At 45.9% G+C, this 20,655-nt stretch overlaps 1 long non-coding RNA gene across 1 annotated transcript; it reads right to left on the bottom strand.

Moving 5' to 3' along the window:
- Nucleotides 1–1,508: 1,508 nt before the first annotated feature.
- Nucleotides 1,509–3,736, bottom strand: LOC117865217 (uncharacterized). Its single transcript, XR_004642489.2, has 3 exons — nt 3,523–3,736; nt 2,601–2,697; nt 1,509–2,243 (listed from the first exon to the last, which is right to left on the bottom strand). It is a non-coding gene; the product is annotated as an uncharacterized lncRNA (long non-coding RNA).
- Between the last annotated feature and the right edge of the window lie 16,919 nt (nt 3,737–20,655).

Here is a 20,655-nt window from a genome sequence, read left to right as displayed (position 1 = left end):
TCAAGTTGGAGGACCTGCCACTGGAGCTGAACCTTCTTCAGCTGGAGCTGGAGTTAGATCATTTTCTTCTTCAGCTCAAGCTGGACCTTTTTTTCGTCAGCTGGAGCTGGACCTTCTTCTTCGTGATCAAACAATAGAGTTTGGGAAGGTTGAGGTTCGATCGTCCAGCTGACTAGCCGATCGGATGTGGAGCTTGTGTTTGTTTCTCTATTCCTAGAATTAGCTGCACCAGAAGACTCAACTAACGGTGTATGTCTATCTAGTAGCCGGTTTGCTTGCTCACTCGATAGATACGCATGTCATGGTGATGAGACTACTATTTTTATTTATGTGAGAACTTAATTCACCTTTGTATTATTAGTAGCTTTCTACCCATCATACAAAGGTCAATTTTGTATGATACTAATAATACAAAGGTGAATTAAGTTCTTACATAAATAAAAATAGTAGTCTCATCACCATGACATGCGTATCTATCGACTGAGCAAGCAAACCGGCTACTAGATAGACATACACCGTTAGTTGAGTCTTCTGGTGCAGCTAATTCTAGGAATAGAGAAACAAACACAAACTCCACATCCGATCGGCTAGTCAGCTGGACGGTCGAACCTCAACCTTCCCAAACTCTATTGTTTGATCACGAAGAAGAAGGTCCAGCTCCAGCTGACGAAAAAAAGGTCCAGCTTGAGCTGAAGAAGAAAATGATCTAACTCCAGCTCCAGCTGAAGAAGATCCAGCTCCAGTGGCAGGTCCTCCAACTCGACATTCACTTATAACAATTTGGTCTAGCAAACCAGCAACATTAGTACCACAACCGCCTAATGGCATCAGTCCCTTAGGAAAAGGGACAAGTTAAGTTTTCAGCCAAACTAAAATTAAATGGATTATGTATTTTTTGATTAAAATATAAGGGAGGGAAATGAGCCCAGCAATGCTACACCTTTCAGACTAGGTACTCTGTCAGCACCAACGCCACAACAGCGAGGCACACAAATTGAGTCATTTGATCTCATCCACTGATGTGGATACCAACCACTAGGCAGTGCTGATTGAAGTTGGCAGAGCTTGGATTGCCTTTAACGAACATGTAGTCCGTGGTTCCAATGTGCAGTGGCATCTTTCCTGCCCGTGGTGGGGCAAGGCGTGTATTCAAAGGCGTGCAGATACAAAACCACATTAGCTCCAATACGTACGCTATCTAAGAGCACAGAGATTGCCCCATGAATATGATGTCGTAACACATATGCGCAAGTCATCAATAGACAGAAACCAGGATCCATATGGACAATGAACCCAGTCCCAGATGTGGAATACACCCGCTGGGTAATTGGATCTCGTTTCTTGACGTAAATCCTCACGACCGAATTCCTATGAGCCTGTATGACTTGCTTGCACAACTCCATTTCCTCTGCAACCGCAGCTACAGATGCAGGTAGAGGTTGAGCCATACGAGAAACAAGGCAAGTGCAAAATAAAAGTAAGTCGAATTACATCCTTTGACCCATGACTTTAGACAGAGAAAGGATTTCTCCTCCATCGAAATCCGGAAGTGATCCTTGCTTCGTGTCTCTAGGTCAGGCCCATAAGGGCGACCGCCCACAGCAAAGGGCCCATGGACAGCAGGGAGGAGGGCCTAACCAACGGCCCATATTCTTGTTGTTCAAGAGAGGGGCCCAAGTTTCTAAAAAATAATAGAAGCTACACCCACGTCATGTGTTCACCTTTTCTCTTTTTTATGCGCATATCAATTTTTCTGGCCCTCATTCATATTTGTAATTTGTTGAAACTAGCATTGAACTAATTTTCCAAAAAAAGGAACATTGTAATTGCACTCAAATCCCTGTACTCTGGAAATGCACTGTAACTTTAGCCTACTATTTTTATATATATATAGTTTACGAAATTGTGTTTGTTTTTATGCAGATATGTTGTAAAGGCTCCTACCACTTTAAATAGTCTAGCGGTAATATAATTTAATATTTTGGTGCGGAAGAAGGATGGAGAACCTTATATGCATGGAAATTTCTTATATTTTTTTATTGGTTCCTCATGCACCGAATACAATACTTCTTCAATCTCTATCTAACCTATATACTATATACGTAAGAAAAAAAACTCAAATACACATGCTTAAAGGGAATAAAGCTGATGTGCGGTATTTAAAAGAGGGATCGAAGATAACGAGACACTTACATGCGGATCTGGTTCGTACAACTTGCCAAATGCGAAGCGTATGTAAATAACTGCCAGCAGACAAGAACAAATATCAAATCAGTTAGCACAGCTGCAGAATGACAGCCCACAGTTCCAGCCCAATGTATATTAATTACAGCATATAAACATGGATTGGGCCAGAATATTGGGCTCCCAAACAAGACCCCCAAAATCCAGCAGTAACACTTAGTATTCCTACGTTGTTTATGCACTGATGACTTTTCTTTTTCTTATTCCTTCTTGAACAAAATTTTGTCATCCTTAATTTTAGCATGATGCTAGAAGATGAAGAGGTGTATCTAATAACATTTTGAGATAATTTTTATGGGTTGGGAGCAGAGCATGGGAGCATTTTTATATTTAACAAAAAGAACACAGTACCGTACCTCTTGGGCTGGTTTTGTCTGGCTCCGTTCCGCAGCTGTAGACTACGCTATCGTTTCCACTTCCTTCACTTGCTTCTCCTTCTCCTCACTTTGCTTTCTTGATTCATGTACCAAAACGAAAAATGCAAAACCAAAATTACCAAGCATGCTTCGTCTTCAGCAACAAAAATATAGAAGACAATAAACATGCGTGCTTGAGCATTCAGGGAAAAAAACTGTACGACAAGATAGCAAGAAACGACAATGCAAGCAAGAAAGTAAACAAAGAAGGTGCGGTGAGGTGGCCCGAAAGGAATCGGTATCCAACGATCGAGCACTAGCACGTTGAAACATGCTACTGTTGCCGTGAAGCAAAGCAAAGCAATTGAAGAAGGGAACGAAAAGGCTTTGTAAGTTGCATCAGCAAGCAGCTCTAATAAGCTAGCTACTCCCCCACTGCGCACTGCCTGTCCCATTGCATGGTCGCCGTCAAGAAGCAAGCATTTGCATGAATCAATGCATGTGCAGTGGTAGCAAAATTATACAGCGCACAGTCTCACGTCGGCTTCGAGCAGCTTGAAGGAGCGGCCGTCGACGGCGAGCAAGGCAGGTGGGGTAGTCATACCGGAGACGCGTGCCTGAGGGAGCCAGGAGGTGCGTCCGGCCGGTGAGGGCATCGGAGACGTGCAGGTGAGAGTAGTGCCGGCTGCGGAGGACGATGAGCCGCCTCGTGAGGCCACCGGCTCGGCCGGCGTGAGGAACCCGGCATCGAACTGGAGGGCAAGAACACGTAGGAGACGCCCAGCAGGAGGGCGCCGTTGGCCTCGACGCGGCGGCCCAAAGCCACTAGGGGGAAAATCCGCCAAGAAGCGCGCGCATGCATGAATCAGTGCTCTAGCTAGCGGCTGATGGAGTGATGGAGATGGAAGGAGAGCGAGCCTACCTTGGAAGAAGATGCGGTTGCCGCTGCAAAAACGAGCACGGCCGGGCTAGTGGTGCATGGCCAACAGGGGGGGAGGAGGAGGTATATGAGATCGAAGGCAAGAGGTTGTGCCTAGTAAAATAGGGCTAGTAAAATAGTACTACATGATGAGTGAAACGTCTCCCAAACGGGTCTCTTCTGGCTAGGGCTAGCTACCACCGGCCAATCCGCGCACTGGTAAGTGGTAATAAATGATGGTACACGGTACAGTCGATTGAGTATGGGTGGCCTCCTCTTCATTCAATTCGGGTGTATATACAAATCCAAAACACAGATGCACAGCTGCAAAGCTTTTCAAGGAAAAATAAGAACACAGCTGCAAGAAGCCAAGAAGTAGCTCATTCACAAACACGATCGATGATTCGAGATCAATCGTGCAACAAGAAAGCTTCTTGTAGGAATAAAGAAGACGGCAAAGCTGCCGGCCGGCCGGGTCCCCTTGCGAACGACTACAGTACTGCTGCCTCTTTGTCTGTCATCAGCAAGGTGTATCCATTCGTTGCGTTGTTTTTTTCTTTTTTTTTAAGATAAAGGAAACTTAATTTATTGATTTTAGGAAATTAGATCACCCTAGAAAAACCATAAGACCCGTCGACAACGTTATGTTCCGGGCAGTGTATACCATGACCTGGAGGTGCTCATCCTTCGGTGCAGTCCCTGACCTGAGAATTAATTGTTCCAGTTTGCCATCCGATCAGAACACTACTCCTGCGAGATCAGAATGCAAAGACAGCAGGGTGCGCTCAAATCACCGTACCCGTGCAGTATCCGTGCCATGCGGCTAGCGGCTACTAGCTTTTTTCAATGGTGCAAGATAGAAGTGACTCTTCCACAAGACCACAACCATGATGATTATTGATTGATTTATAGTTGTAAAAGAGTAATCCAGTCGCTAATGCGTGATAGAGATAGAGATATGCTTAATTTCAGGGATCACGATGGAGATGGCAAGCTGCCGGCCGGTCCACGAGTCACGAGAGATCGAGAATGGTGGTGGTGGATGCAAGATGATGCATGCATGCCTTCCACCAATCCGCTTCCACTGCGTTGTGTTGCAGGCCTGCAGCAGCGATGGTATAGCTTCCGTGTTCGCCGCCGGGCGGGCCATGGCTTCCGTGTTCGCGAGAGCACCGTTTCCACCGCGCTCCGCTCGCCGCGTGGTGTGGGGATCGGATCAGATGGAGTATCCATACAGTCCTTTGATATCATCTGCTCTGCTCCTCCACCGGCGACAACGCGTGCACCTGCGCGCTGCTGGGAGCTGGCAATTGATTGACTCTAGCTAGCGTCTAGCCCCTCTCTTCGTACGACTATACACAGTTACCAAGCAGTAGTAACTCCACAACCACCATGCATGCATTTTCCCTGTCCTAGCCACTTAGCCAGTACGTAGTATAGTAGAGAGAGCATGCAGTAATAATAACATATATACACGATGAAACAAAGAAGCAATATTTACAAGTATATCTCCGGTAGCAGCTGATGGATGATGCAGCAGCATCATTCACCCGTTCAACGACCCCACTGGCCACAGAAACTCCAAGCCGGTGGTCTAAAGCAAAAGCGACTGTATTGCATTGCCTGTGTCTGAGTCCTGACCTGCCCGTCTGTGAGCTGCTCTTAACTTGCGGTACAGAAGCTACACGCACAGCGGCTTCTTGCATGGTATGGTCTGGCGTGGCGTGCTTGCATTTATTTCTTTGGAGTAGTACACTTCTTTTTGAGGATTACTACGGCAGTTAAGAAGCAGTTATATTAATATGCGAGGTTTTTCATACAAGATTAATTTGTGAATAGAGGGGGTAGAGAGGAGAACCAACTAAGTGATATTACATAAAAAAATTACTCCACAACAAGAGGCGATTCCGGTGAAGAATGTGACGGACGCGGTGAGTCCAAAGCCCTAAATCAGCTCCACAAATTCAAAACACAGTTACACAGCTGCAGAGCTTTTCAAGAAAGGAACACAGCTGCAAGAAGTAGCTCATTCACAAACACGGACGATTATAGATTCAACCAATGGTGCAACAAGCAAAGATGCCGGCCGAATGCTGTTTTGCCTGCAAGACGTACCCATTCGTTTATTGGTCACATCTTCTGAGCATTTTGTAGCAGCATTGTGGTACGTATACTTGCTGCAACTTGCTGGCAGACTTTGTGTTTATTGAAGTGATTTTAGAAACCAGATTCAGGTTGGTTCCGTCACAGGTTCGTTCCTGTCCTGATCTGATGATCTTAACTAGAGAAAACGACCAGTCGGGTAATTTCCGATAAGAAAATGGAACAAGAGGCTGGGTAATTTCTGATGACCCTCGCTAGCGAGAACAAGATGCTGGGTTTACCTTAGATCAGAGACGTACATATGACACGTCCATGGATTGTTTTTTTTAAAAAAACTTCCATTCCATGGATGATGGATTGTCTTGGTAGGAGCATGCATACTCATTGCACACGAGGAAAGCAAACATTTCAGCCAAGGTGACGTCCGCCATATTCGTAGCACAGTACATTGCATAGAGGACAAGAGATAGGCTGGACGAGAGAGAGAGAAGCAACCCAACAAGACAACAAGACAAGGGTGTTAAAATTTAACACCCGTCACATCAGATGTTTGGATGCTAATTAGGAGTATTAAATATAGGCTAATTACAAAACTAATTGCACAGATGGAGTGTAATTCATGAGACGAATCTATTAAGCCTAATTAGTCCATGATTTGACAATGTGGTGCTACAGTAACCATTTGCTAATGATGGATTAATTAGGCTTAATAGATTCGTCTCGCGAATTAGCATAGGGTTCTGCAATTAGTTTTATAATTAGCTCATGTTTAGTTCTCCTAATTAGCATCCGAACATCCGATGTGACACTGTTAAAGTTTAGCACCTCGTATCCAAACACCCCCTGAAAAGGAAGGGCATTGATGGCCGGAGCTCATGGCACCAGAAAAAGAGACGATGCATGGTGCATTGCATTTTCCACCGTCCCACTCCCGGCCGGCTGCTGCTGTTCGCTCAGCGTGGAGTATGGATCGCTCCGATCCACCCTGCTGGTCAAATGATTCGATCTGGCCTCCTAGAATCAATCGAATTGACCCGTCGTGGCCAGCGACAGCAAGCTCCCCCTCCCTCTCCTGTACACTGCCCTAGATGCCACAGGCCACATAAACTGCCAAACTGGTCTCAAGGAAAAGCTGTGTCAGTGTCACTAGGGTATGGCCTGGCCGTCGGTGATCTAGCTGGCGGTTGCTGTACTGTAGCGAGACCTAGGCAGCCAGCAACGCCGTGCCCGATCCAGGAGGTCTTGCCGTGCTTGCATTTGCTGTCCATGTCAATTTACAATTTACTCAGGAAAAACTGTCTATCAATTTAAAATTTTCAGGTTCAATCATCTTCATTTTCGTGAATGGTAGCAGCTTGGGAGTAAAAACTGAATGCTATTTTAGGATGTTCTATTTTATTTATTATTGTTAGCACCATCCTTAATGCTTACATCATCTGTTTATTTGTCTTGGCTTCTTTTTCTGATTCAGCGTGAAGGAAAATGTGAGTGAAGAAGAATGAGTAATGATGTCAATCGACAGGTAAATTGCGACTGCATGCATACTCCAAAATCAAAGCATAGAGATCAGGCACATTGGTCCTGTTGCACAAGAGAGAACCCGTCCGACCTCCACCTCCACATGTCTTAGAATTAAGTATCTTTACATAGACCTTAATTACGATTTCCTGGTTAGATGACGGGGCGACATACGGGCTTCCTGCGTCATCCCCAGGGCGGCGGTCGGACCGCCGCCGCCACACGCCCACACCTACAGCCCTCCCCTTCTCCATCCCTCCACCTCGCCACCGTCTGAGCGCACCGCAGGAAGTCCGTGCGGGCACCACGATGGCGGCGGCGGGGTCTCCTCCCACAAATCCCTTCCTTTCTCGAGCATTCTTCCTCCAACAGATAGCAACCATGGCCAAGCACATCGTGGTGGCTGCAGGCGGCCCTATGGGTCACCGGCGGTTAGATCCACGTCCTACACAACCGGATCTAGCATTTCCCCGCTCCGTCCAACCCACTAGCTGCCATCGTCGCCGTCCTCGGAAGCGACAACGCTGCCATGGAGTGCGAATGGGGTTCCGGCGGTCTGAAGTTTCACCGACGCCCCCTCAGTTCCGTCGAAGCAGAGGGGTTCGGCGACAGTTTGCTGCTGCGACGACCTGCGGCGGGGACGGGCTTCCCCCAACTCCCTGAGGGTGGCTGTCGTGGAGCTCATTCCGGTGTTGCTCGGTGGCACCGAGTGGGGGGCAGCATGGCTGATGTGGCAGCGACATGCGCTGCCATGCTGACGGCTCGCTGCGTCCATTGGGGTGTGGCTGCTGCTATGTACCTACAGCAATTGGTCAGCCCCAGTGATGCCGGCGAGGTCTTGGCGGCTAGCCTATGGTGGGTGCTGCGCGAAGGCTCTGCCTCGCATAATGTCAGGGCCAACGACGGTGATGCCTTGGGGCATCATCTTCCTTTCTTGAAGGCGTGTTGTAGCACCCATTGCTCCAATTCTTCTCGGGGGGGCTTTGGGTGTAAACCCATTTTCAATCTTCCAATTCAGCGATGGCGGTGTGTGTTCGACGTCGTCCCCATTTGGAGATCCCTTCCTACCGCTTCTCAGAACCGCTCATGGTGATGCTTGTCCTCTTATTCTACACCATCCATACATACACTTCTTCTATCGGCGGATAATGGTTGTCGACTTCTATCGTGGTTCAGTGAGTGTTCCCATTTGGCACCTCTACTCCATCGGTGCTCTCCTTGTTGATGGTGCCATCAAATCTTATGCCGGGTGGTGTTTCCACCTCTACTACCATTCCCCTCAAGGTTTCCTCCTCTTGTACGGCATTGGGTGGCGGTACCTGGAGCCCGGATGTGCGGCGAATGGTGTTACCGTCAGCTCGTGCCTCCTGCTACCTTTAGTCCTCATTTCGTTGGCCTGGCTCTCAGATGGAGGGTGACAACAGAGCGGCGTAGTTATGAGGGGTGGATTGTATGTGTAATGTCCATGACGTACCTGGCGAGCATGTTGTTCAATGGTGACTCAAATCAGCGATCGATGATTCTTCGGCCTAAATCATGGCCTATTATTTGAAGTGTCTGTGTGAGTATGTATTGTGTTTCTACGTTATGTTGTACTCTGGTTGTAAACCCCTCGTGTTTTCTATTGCTGAAAATCTTGTACCGATTTTGACCTACCCAAGGCCCCTTAATGAAATTCAGGTGGGGATCCCCCCACACACACTCTAAAAAAAATGATTTCCGGGTTAGTGGACTTGCCTCACCATTGTACCAAGTTATAGTTCAACCACATACATTCCTTTTCTTATACGCTGCTGACCTGTTTATTTTCGATAGTTTTTCCCCTGCCTCTTATGCGCAGTGAAGTTGCTGCTGCTGCATAATAACTATCGCACCGTTTAGTTCCAGATTTGGCATGGTTCCCTTCATGTAATACCTGCAGTAAAGCATGCAGTCCAGAAGGTTCTGGATGCAGACACCGTCGATGCTACTGCACTAACTACAAATAAAGTGAGCTTACCTCTTAATGCATTTGTAGCTTTCTGATTTCCGACTTTTACATGATATTAGTCTTAAAATACAATTTGCAATTTCAGGCTGAAATTAGCTTTTGTAGCCACTGATGACACTACTGAGGCAGAAATGATTTGTTTCGATAATATCGCCAACCGCATTAGCGGCCAATCAGTATAGTGTAGTGTGTCACGGCATCAGTCAGATGAGGGGGAACATACCACCAGATATAGCAGGCATTTTTCCCAGAGGTTCATTTCTGCAATCACTATGACATAAGCATAAGTTATCTAGAACAACGCTGTACTTATATGTGCCACCTTTGCCTACCTATTTCATCTCGAATAATGCTATATCTACTATATGTCTTGGAAGGTTTTTTTTCAATAATTTATATCCATTTTAACTATTCCCTACACGAAACAGAATGAAGCCATCCAGAGCATGGGCGCCCGCCCAATCACTAGTTTACCCTTATGAGACGATGTGCCCTCGGTGGCCATCCAATTGGTCCACGTTAGCAAAATTCACTTGGTCCATTGGATCCTCATCGTGTGGCCCTTTGCTCCCTTTGGTTGTGAGCACACGCATATCCTTCTTACCCTTTGCTCCCTTTGGTTTTGAGCACACGCATCGGTTCGCCGCTGGCTAGAAGCCTCTCAACTCTCCTCAGACTTATCCCCCTGAAACATCCAACAGCGTGCGGCGCTTCTCCCGTTAAAAAGAAACTTTTCCTCTCCCTCTCGCCGTGTTGCACCGCCCAAGGATCGCCCATGGTTTTCTCCCCCTCTCCTGCTTGTGATTCCATGCCTTGGTCGTCCGATACGTAGCTCTCCTTACCGTGGTGGTTAGGGTTTATGTATTAGGGATGATTCAGGGCCGAGCGCGTGCGGAGGCATGGCAGCTGATCATGCGGCTTGAACTCTCACTCCGAAGCTTTACTCCTCAACCAAGAGGAGCCCCTCTGGTGACTTGGCGTCTCCCGATTATATCCCAATCGGGCACAGTAATAAGCTGCAGAACTCCTCCGTCGTATTTCGTAATGGCCACCTTTCAATCAATTTGGCCAACAAATTACATTGAGCTCCTTAGGAAACCTCGGATCTCGGCCAAAACCTAGATTTTGAAAATGTGGTGAACTTAAGGTCAGCCCTCATTATCTCGCATTATTATCAAATAAAAAGTAAATATAATTGAAACCTTTTTGTTTTTATATTAGTCTTTCCCATGCAATATACACGTATATAGTATACACAGCTTACTTAAAAAAAAAAGTATACACAGCTAAACCTTTTTTCCCCCTTCGATGCCACTCGCGCACGCAAAGCCCACGTGGGCCGGCAACATGGGCCTGTCCGATTCCCTACCACTAGGTTTGGCCCGTTCGTCGTCCTGCAGGCTGCAGAGCCCGCGCTAGGCCGGCGGCATCTCTGACTCTGACGGTCTTCCGGTCATCGTGGTGGTGGGCGTGCATCCAACTTCCACAGCGATTGCATACAGAGATTCTGAGGCAGCAGGGATGTGCCAAGCATGAAGATTACGATGTTACGAAGAAGAAGAAATGCCCTAGCCGCGAGTGCTACTTGGCAATGGCTGGGCCTGGACGGATGGGATGGCGTTCCATGGGTGAACAAAAAGTTAAAATATTGATGCTTTTAGTCATGTGCTCTGCATATGCAAACAGGGCTTTGCTCGTAGTGCGATAGTGGTAGGCTACACGGTAGCGGCGGACCGCTGCCATGCCAGCATGCCAGCGACCGGGAATCACAATGATGCCCTACCCACGGCTGGTGATATCCGTTTGTGCAGCTACGATCGTCATCGGCCCTGCTGTTGCCGGGAGGTGAGGCGTCGCGTCTGGCCTCAGTGGCGACCCAACCACCGTTGCGGGTATTCACAAGCATTCCGTTCATACAGCAAGACTGGCAGATTGAAATAGTTGCAGCGATTCAGCTACCAACACAATGCACAATGCATTTGCTTATCACGACGCTAACTGATGCGTGCACGCACCCGTACCCATCACTGCATTTCGAGAACAGAGGTAGCAAACTAGTACAAAGCTAATCATCAAAATGCAAACACATTGCATCGCTTTGATAAACGAGGGTGTGCCAACAAATATGCCCATGTTGATGCAGTTCACATTCTAGTCGTATGCTCATATCACAGTGATCACAACGAAGTCTCGTTTGGAAACATGATTAGTTCGATTTCCACTCCAAACCACATGGAGTAGTTGAAAATGAGCATATCTAAGCCCGTACAGAATTAATATCAGAACTTACACTTCTCTAGCACAAAACAAAAGGCATGCCCATGCAGTTCTCATTCCGCGTCACTGCAATTACAAATAGTTTTCATATCAAAATTTGCACATTCCCGGCATGGTTTATAAATCTTTGAACAAAATAAAAGATAAAAATCCATGCAGTTCGCATTTATCCTAGCTGTTACGAGGCCTGCATCAAGTTAGGCTGTCTTCCTTTTCTTCACCCAGGACCCTTCACCTGACTACTCGCCCCCCCCCTCCCGCCTGGCCACTCGCCTAGCCCTGATCCATTCCAAGGATTTGAACCAGATCCTGCAAATAAATGATAAGATATTTTAAAGACATGCTAAATCTATAACATGTAGGGGAAGAGGACATGAAAAGGAAGAGGAAATTTTCTTACATCCCACCTAAACCAAGCAACTTTCTAATCTCTTTCCTTAATTGCTGCCTTTCCATAGCAAAGAACATATTTTTGTCAATCTTCTTCGAGAAGTTAATCCCAACATCAACTAGGAAATCCATTGAGATATAGAATTCATATATGATAAGGGTCCATAGTTTCATGTGCAGTGACAAATTAGAATGAGCAGGCTAGAGGGTTGTCCAGTTCACTTAGACAACAATTATGTGTAGTGCAGACTAGGGAGGGTGGTGCTTGGAACCAACTAGGCGACTGACTGATTTTTGAATGATGTGTTATTGCCATGAGAGCTTATATTGGAATGCCGTGCTTGTATTTTGTTTCTTGTTATTGTGATGTTTGTGCGACTTGCCTCCTCCACCGTACATATGCTTATATAAATTCTATGTAGCCCCTTCCGCCTTTAACTTTTCATGCATGTATTGTATCTTTTAAACTTATGAATGTTAAGCTATCACATTCTCTTATTGTTGCACAAATTTCATCTTCAGTTATTTATAATTTTAGGTATCCAAATCCCTTGTGATAATGGAAATATTTGTGGTAAGACACCTTTCACCCGGTCCTTATTTTATTGTATTATTGTTCCAATTTATTGTCTTGACAATGATGTTATATTACGTTTTTGTTTATGCAATCAAGTTGGTTCAGTTAAAATCTTTAGAAAATATTCAAAAACACACTTGAAGATTCAGGGGTTTGTCAGGGTAATTGCAGCTTCTTTTTTGTCAGTAGAGCAGTTGCAACTCTTCTTTGCTGCCAAATACCCCTAGGTCTGCTATCAATTTGATGTGGTGGCTTGCACCTACCGGCTTCTTAACCATTTGATTTCACTTAGAATTCCACTATTTGCATTCACTTAGAATTCCACTATTTGCAGGCCTGAAGTGAATATATTGACCAAAATATGGTAACTTGAATGTTGAAGGAAAGCAATACAAACTTCTAGAGCCTTCCCCACAACTCATGATCCATGATATTTTCTACGAAGACACTAGATGTTGTTGCTATGAAGAAATTAGAATAGTGTAGAACATATATATTTATCTAGTGAAAACTCTAGAATGAGACACATGTCATCATCCTATGAACTCCCTTGGCCTATAAATAGAGTCCCCCTTCCTTGCCATGCCATTCAACCATTAGCAATGTAGAAGTAAAGAGTGAATGCTAGGCTAGCCACTAAAGAGAGGGTGTTGTACACTCTTATGTAATATTGTTGTATTGTAAAAAAGTTCTATTTTTTATAAGTGTTAGTCTCCTTACTTGCTGTCTTTCCATAGCAAAGAACATATTTTTGTCAATCTTCTTGAAGAAGTTAATCTCAACATCCTCAATGCTTAAATTGCACACATGAGCACCGACCATGTACTACTTCAGGGAACAACAATGAGCAAACGTTGCTAGTTCTTCTTCTCCACTAGGTGCGATATTGTGACCTACTAGCCCTATCGATCCACTGCTTAGACCAAGCCTTGTAAAGCCGTCATCAAAGAAACCAATGTGAACTATTGTTTCGCATTGTTCAGCTTCAGTTGAAGACCATCTCATTACGTTGGGTCTGAATGGGAAGATCACGCAAAACAATTGCAGCAAGTCTTGACCCCCCTGATTGTCCACCAGAATAGATTGATCCTTCATGAGTATATTCATTTTTGAACCGCACAAATAGTCTCTTACCCATACATAAACCCTCTTTGACAGTTACCACTACACATCTACGGCTGAAGATTTGTAGGACAAAACCTGTTCTGAATGCTGAGGATCTCATGGATCCATTTCTATTGACATCTTGTTGCCATATTAAGACCACACTGAGATAAGTAGCACAACTGATAGCATCCGTGCTCTCCTTAGTGAGTGAAAAGATATATAAAATATTATCCTGAGTTTCAGGACAATAGTGAACTGCATAAAAAAAATAAATTTTGCATTTTTTCTAACAAAAGCTGCAAATAAAATAACATACATGTAGGCCAAATAATTTATTTATAGAAAAAGCTGTGGCTGAGGTTTTCAAAACACCTGGTATTAATAAGGGCAAAATGCAACCTATAAACCTATTGGAAACCAAATATAGAGTTCTTCCAAATTTTCTTTTCAAAATCTAACGGTTTGTCTACAATGTCATAATTTATAATTTACCTGCAATGGGTATCATATTAGTAAAGAAAAAGAATTACTGGTGCCACGGGGATCTCGGTGCCACTTCCTTCAAGTGAGTCTTTGGTGGCTCTTAAAAGCTCAGGGTGAATTAGCAGGTGCTGCCCATCACAAAAATATAAATTAGCTCTAGCAGCTACTGGCCATCAGAAGTGAACTACAAATTTGCACTAGCAGCTACTGGCCGTCAGAAATGAACTACAAATTAGCACTAGCAACTACTGGCCGTCACAAAAAACTGGATAAAACAAACCTAACTAGCACATCTGAACAATTTGCACACCTACCACCATCTACACCCTGCAAATCCAAGCAAGCAACTGCTACTGCTACCATAAATCCTAACTATAATGGACAATGAAGAACTGAAGAAGGGGATAAGGCATACCACACATATCCGGTGATGACGGGTCATCGGCGTGCGGATCTCCGGTGATAGCGAGGTGAGTGTCGGGGGAGAGAGTGTAGCCTGCAACGGAGGGGACAGCTCGCTGAGAGGGTTGCAGGTTGACTAGTAGCTCGGAGAAGTGGCGCCACGAAGGCGTACCGTGCTAGCGCTGCTGCTCTAGTCGGCCCAACGTCTCATGGTTTGCCTTCTGCCACTGCACACCAGCTTGTTCTCTTGTTGCTTCTGGACATGAAGCAACGTGTTGACAAAAGTCTTCAGCCGTGGTTGATAACTATTTTCAAGGAGGAGTTAGATGGGCAGAGTAGATGGTTGGAGAAGGTTGATTCATTGCTTGATTATTTATGTTTGTTACTATATATTTACGCTTGGTTTATAACTCTACACCATGCTTTGCTTACAACGAAGAGAGGCCATGTGGGGCATGAGCGTGCACCTCAGCCATGGTGTACGTTCTCCACCTTATGTCGGTGTCGACAAGACTATCGAACTGACTGATAAAATCATGGTACGACTTCTTCATCTGCACCCCAACCCACGATCCCTACAACAAAAAAAAAATTCACGACAAGGTTAACAAATCGAAACATGAAAGCATGCATCATATGAATTGAGTAATTGTAAGTGAAGAACCATACCTTTCTCAAGCACCACAACGACCCCATCGTGGGTATATCAACGTCGTCGTGGTCGAACGACAGCTCCGGGTAGGGGTCATGTCAATCTGTGTCCGCCCCATCAGGAAGCGCTCATACAACCACAACTGTAGCAGCAACGGGCACCCAACGAAGATGGGCTCTGTCAACTCTACCTTGCAGCAGCCCGTGCATAGGCCTCTATAGGTCGCCGCCAAAACAACTGAACCCTAGCTGTATTGCGGAACGTCGTCGAGCGAGGCCTCCGCAATGGCCCTCGCGTAAAGAAGTAGGTGCTTAGGCACCGAGTTGCCCTGCGACATGCAGAACATGATCCACCCGAATAGCCATAGCAGGTACGCCTCCAAGTGCCACGTAACTGTGGCATCAGTGGTGGCGTCTCTCATGTAATCGGCCTGCCCAACAACAAAAGTTAGTTCAAGTACTCACAAAAGTTAGAGAAAACGATATGGATGTCAGGTAACTAAGTACTCACACTGAACTGCATGAGCCATGACTTCATGGGCTCGTGTGTCGATGCGAAGGTCCGGTACGGCTGGTCCCTATCGTCCCACTAAACGTCGGCAAACCGACCCAACAGCTCGTCACGCAAGCTACCTAGCATGTCCACTGCGGCAACGGCACTCCCGGCACAAGGAAGGCCAAGTAGCAGGGAGACGTTCTAAAGTGTCGGGGCCGTCTCACCCACTGTGAGGGGAAAGTGTGCATCTCGGGCCGCCACTGGTCCAGAAGAGCTGCTAGCAGGGACATGTCGAAGTGGAAGCGTGTCGACTTCTTCCCGGGCCGCACACCGCCGTCAACCATGTCTCCCTCAACCAACCTTGCTAGAGGGAGGAGGCCTGCAACGCATAACCTGTACCATGCATAACATTTTATAGTTGAAACAAAGCAATAATGGAACTTAGCATTTATTTACGTAACTATGACATACCTCGGAATCCAACGGGCGTGGATCGGCATCGTCGAAAGCGGGACACGTGCGTGAAAAGTGCCGAGCCTCGAATCCCGTATGCCTGACATGAATGACCAGTGAAGGCCGTCCAAGGTAGGGTCGAGCAACTCAGGGGTCTGATACTCCTCCGGAACATGCTACGCCATACCTACAGCATAAAAAATATAAGTACACGCCCGAAATAATAAATCAGGCAAAACATAAATGAAATAATAATTGAGGCAAAACGTAAATGAAATAATAACTGAGGCAAAACGTAAATGAAGTAATAATTGAGGCAAAACATAAATGAAATAATAACTGAAGTAATAACTGAGGCAAAAAGCAAATGAAATAATAACTAAGGCAAAACGTAAATGAAATAAAATAGTACACGATATGCAAATTTTACAATGTCTTAGTACTACAACTAGTTCACAAAGATTCAACACAACTAGTTCACAAATATACAACACATGAGTCATACAAGCCCGTCATTGTTGGGACATGCACGACGAGCCCGACCACGCGCTGCAGCATTTCTGTCACCGCTTGATGGTCCGGCTTCGCTACTCCCACCTCCATATGTCATTGCCTTGCAGTTCTTGTAGGTGTGACCGGGTTCATGGCACTTGGAGCAGAGGCGGACATTAGAACCTGCTTCAGATTGATCCATGTCGTTCCGGATACATCTATTCTTGTGTCGACTGACCCCTTGGAACATTTCTGGATCAGGGTCAGGAATGTAGCGCGCGGTATTACCAGGATTGTTTATGAAGTTTCCTAGTAAACGATATCCATACACCTCATTCCTCCAAGTGCAGCACGAACCGACGAGGCTGAAGTCCCCCTGACTCGATGCATGCAGCAATGACATGGGTGCAAGGCCTGTGCAGCAACCTTGTCTTCTGGCAAGACCAAACACACCTTTCATTGCTGATCATGCACTCATGTGTGTGCTTCTCGCGCCTCCCTCCCATTCAACCTTTGTCCATGCAAACAACCTCAAACCAACGTTCGACAGCTCCCACTTCATTCACACGATGCAAATGATCCTTCTTAATTGCCTCCTTCATGTACTCTGTCATCTTGCACCCATATATTCTAGGATTGTCGCGCATTGAGTTATCAACCAAATGATACCTTTTCTTGAAGTATTTCATCGTGCAGTACAGGAAGAATTGCACGATTGCAACAAGGGGTAGTCCCTGAACACCGCATTGGACCCAATTGTAAACCTCAGCTAGGTTTGTAGTCATTATATCCCACCGAGCACCTCCCTCGTCATACAGTAATGCCCACTTTTTCTTCAGCTCATGCTGAATCCACTGTGAGAAGCTCTTGATGGACCTTTCCCGTCTTCACCTCACACTTGGACCATCGAGTCCAACGTCCTCTAGAGAGATCGGGTGGTCGGCCTCGCTGGTCACCGGGCATTGTGAATACCTGAACATAATATAACCCTAGTATTGCAAATAAAATTAATCTCAAATTAATCTAACCTAAATAAACAACCTATTTTTACTACCAACTAAATACCTAAGCTAAATCCACTAAACTGACTAAAATCCACTGCACTAACTAACCTACATTTTCCTATGTCTCAGATCCACTAAACTAACTACTAGATCTATCTACCACTACATCTATGCACTACACTAACTAAACTAACTAAACTAGGGGATTAGAAAAATACCTCTAATGAAGCGACGAACAAAAATCTCCCCTCCCTCTCTCCCTTCCTCCCTCCCTCCCTTTCTTTCTTTCTTTCCTTCCTTTTTCTTTCCCTCCCTTCCTTCTCTCCCTTCCTTCCTCTCTAGCTCGCTCTAGGGCAAATGGCAAATGAAGGGGGCGTGCGGCGCCTGGCCGGTCGCGCGCGCCCTTTTATAATGGGAGCTCCCGCTGGTTCAACCGACGGAACAGGCCCGCTATCGCCGTTTCAAACGGCAGGGCGCCAGTTCCGCCAAATGATCCAGTAGTAAGCCCTTGAACTACGTGCCATTTAAGGCAATTGGTGGGCCGTCGGACTTGTTGGTGTTTTATACCGGCAACCTACCGAGAGAGTACCCGAGGTAGTAGATTTGTCGGTGGGGGATCGCCAGACCTGGAACTCGAAGGTAAAAGCGAGGACACAAGACACAGATTTATACAGGTTTGGACCGCCAGAGTAGCGTAATAATTTACATCGTGTTTGGGGTGTTGTATATTGCGCTTTGCGCTTGGGTGTTGAGGTATGAGGATTTTCCCTCTTGTTGTGTCTGCCGATCTAGGTACCCTTGCCCTACTTTATATACTCCAGGGGGCGGGGTAACTAGTCAGATACAAGGGGGAGTCCTAGTGGGATTACATGATATGAGTCCTAGTATGATTACAGTGGAGTCCTAGTTGGAATCTGTCTTCTTCCTTCCTTGCGGGTACTGGGGATCTATCCCCGATAAGCCCCCAATCGCTTCATAGTTGAATGCAACTGTCTTCGAGTACTTTAAAGATCTTCGCCGAGTAGTTTTGGTGCTCTTCGAGTACTCTATATGGCTGAATCTTCAAAGTTTCTTAAAGTTGCCATAAGGCTATGGTATGCTCAAAGCCTAGATCATCTTGATATTGTAGTCTTCATATATGGAGGGCAGCGAAAGTCGCACTACATATGGAGTAGCCCCTGAGCCTTACGTTGAATCGTAGAATCAGGCTAAGGGTCAAAATCTTGAATCTTCTTCTTTCGGCTTGAAAAATCTTGGGTGTAGTTTATCAGCCCCCAAGCCTTGAATTGATTGAATAATCAACTCAAGGATCTTGAATCTTCACTCAAGTCATCATCCGAGTAGTCTTGCGGCATCCAACCCCCGAGCTTATGCGTCAGGTGAGCCGTAGCAGCCACGTCGAGTAGTTATTGGCGCCTAGCCCCTTAGCTTAGAAGCTAGCTGAGCCATTGGAGATATCCCGAGTAGTAATTGGCGCTTCGCCCCCGAGTTTGGGAACTAGCGGAGCCACCGAAAGTAGGTCTGAGTACTGATTGGCGCTTAGCCCCCGAGTTTGGGAACTAGTCTGTGCATTTGGAGGTATGCTTAGCATCTTGGAGTAGGTCCGAGTACTGATTGGCGCTTAGCCCCCAAGTTTGGGAACTAGTCTGTGCATTTGGAGGTATGCTTAGCATCTGGGAGTGTCGTCACCAAAGTTTGATCTGAAAGAAAAGATTTGTACATTATGTAGCATATTTGTAAAATATTTTACTTACTGAAATTTATTCAGTGATCAATAAAATATTGTGTGTCATGTTCTTATTTCGGCCATATCTCATAGTTAGCCTGTTACGTTTAGGCTCTCAGTCCTCATATAGCCACAGTCACTGCGTGTGTGAGACCTTTGTCTCGTGTACGCGTATGGGCACTGCCGCTTGCACAGCTGAGATCTTGGTCTCGTGTATGTGTGCTGGCACTTAGGCGTAACATGTGCATCTAAGGCTTTCACGAATTGAGGCGTGTTCTACTCAAGGAGATTATCAATAGAAGACAAAAGAGAGGCCGGCGAGTAGAGCACGTATTGTGCGCAAGAGTTTGACGAGTAGAGCGTGTGTTGTGCGCAAGAGTTCGACGAGTAGAGCGCGTGTTGTGCGCAAGAGTTCGGCGAGTAGTCGGCGAAGTGTAGCTCTGGAGGGTAATTCCCGTCGAGAGACGTAGACAAATGGGTAATTGGTGAATTGCCCTGCATGCGGGAAACAAGCTGAAAATTAATTGGAAAAGTAACTGAACTTGATTCGTGGACGATTGTTGATGAAGTGATGGCGGTCGTCGTGAAGTCGCAATGGTTGTTAATAAAGCCGACTAGTTGGAGTCGATTCCAACTTGTTGTGGACGGTGCGAGACCCACTCCCGACTAGTTTTTTAGTTGAGATGACAAGTAAAAGTAGTCATCGGTGAGCATCATGGCGTAGAATCGTCGGTGAGTCGTGAGGGTCCTCGTGAAGTCGGAGTAGTCGTAGCTTGACTTCTCTACGCATGTACTCGTGTGTAGCAGAAATCTCAAGAGATTGCTTTTCACGTGGAGTACTTCTGATGCAAGCAATTAATGCTTTCCCCCTTGATCTCCGTGAGACAGCACATTCTCTCTTTTTTTTGTTTCGGTGATTTGCAAGTTCCTCCTCCTACTGTTGCTTGGAATCTTGAGCAGTGCGGCAGATAGCTTTTTGTCGATGGGAAAACTCAAAGAGACTCGACTTTCCACTCCAAATTAGCTTCGGACTTTGCATCGCAGGAGATATATGTCTACTAGTAGTAATCCGCTGATATGCTACGGATTCGATTCCTTCTTGGGTTTTGACGTAGAGGTACGACGAGTCGTTGGTTAGCCGTCGCCCAAGAACAGCCATACTGTGCTGTCGAGAGGAGATTGATATTTGATGATGAGGTTCTTCAAGCTCGTCCGATGATCTCGACGATCACCCCTACCTGATGTATCAGATATCGGTATTTTATATCGACAACCTACTGAGAGGGTATCTGAGGTAGTTAATTTATCGGTGGGGATTGTTGGACCTGAAACTCAAAAGTAAAAGCGAGGACACAAGATACAGATTTATACGGGTTTGAATCATCAGAGTAGTGTAATACAGGTGGGAAGAGCCAACCCGTTAAGGACCCGTTACCCTCCGCCCCGTATAAATGAAGAAAAAAAAAA

The sequence above is a fragment of the Setaria viridis genome, chromosome 7 (assembly GCF_005286985.2).
Source record: "Setaria viridis chromosome 7, Setaria_viridis_v4.0, whole genome shotgun sequence".
Lineage (NCBI taxonomy): Eukaryota > Viridiplantae > Streptophyta > Magnoliopsida > Poales > Poaceae > Setaria > Setaria viridis.
This window is presented reverse-complemented; position numbering and strand designations above follow the sequence as displayed.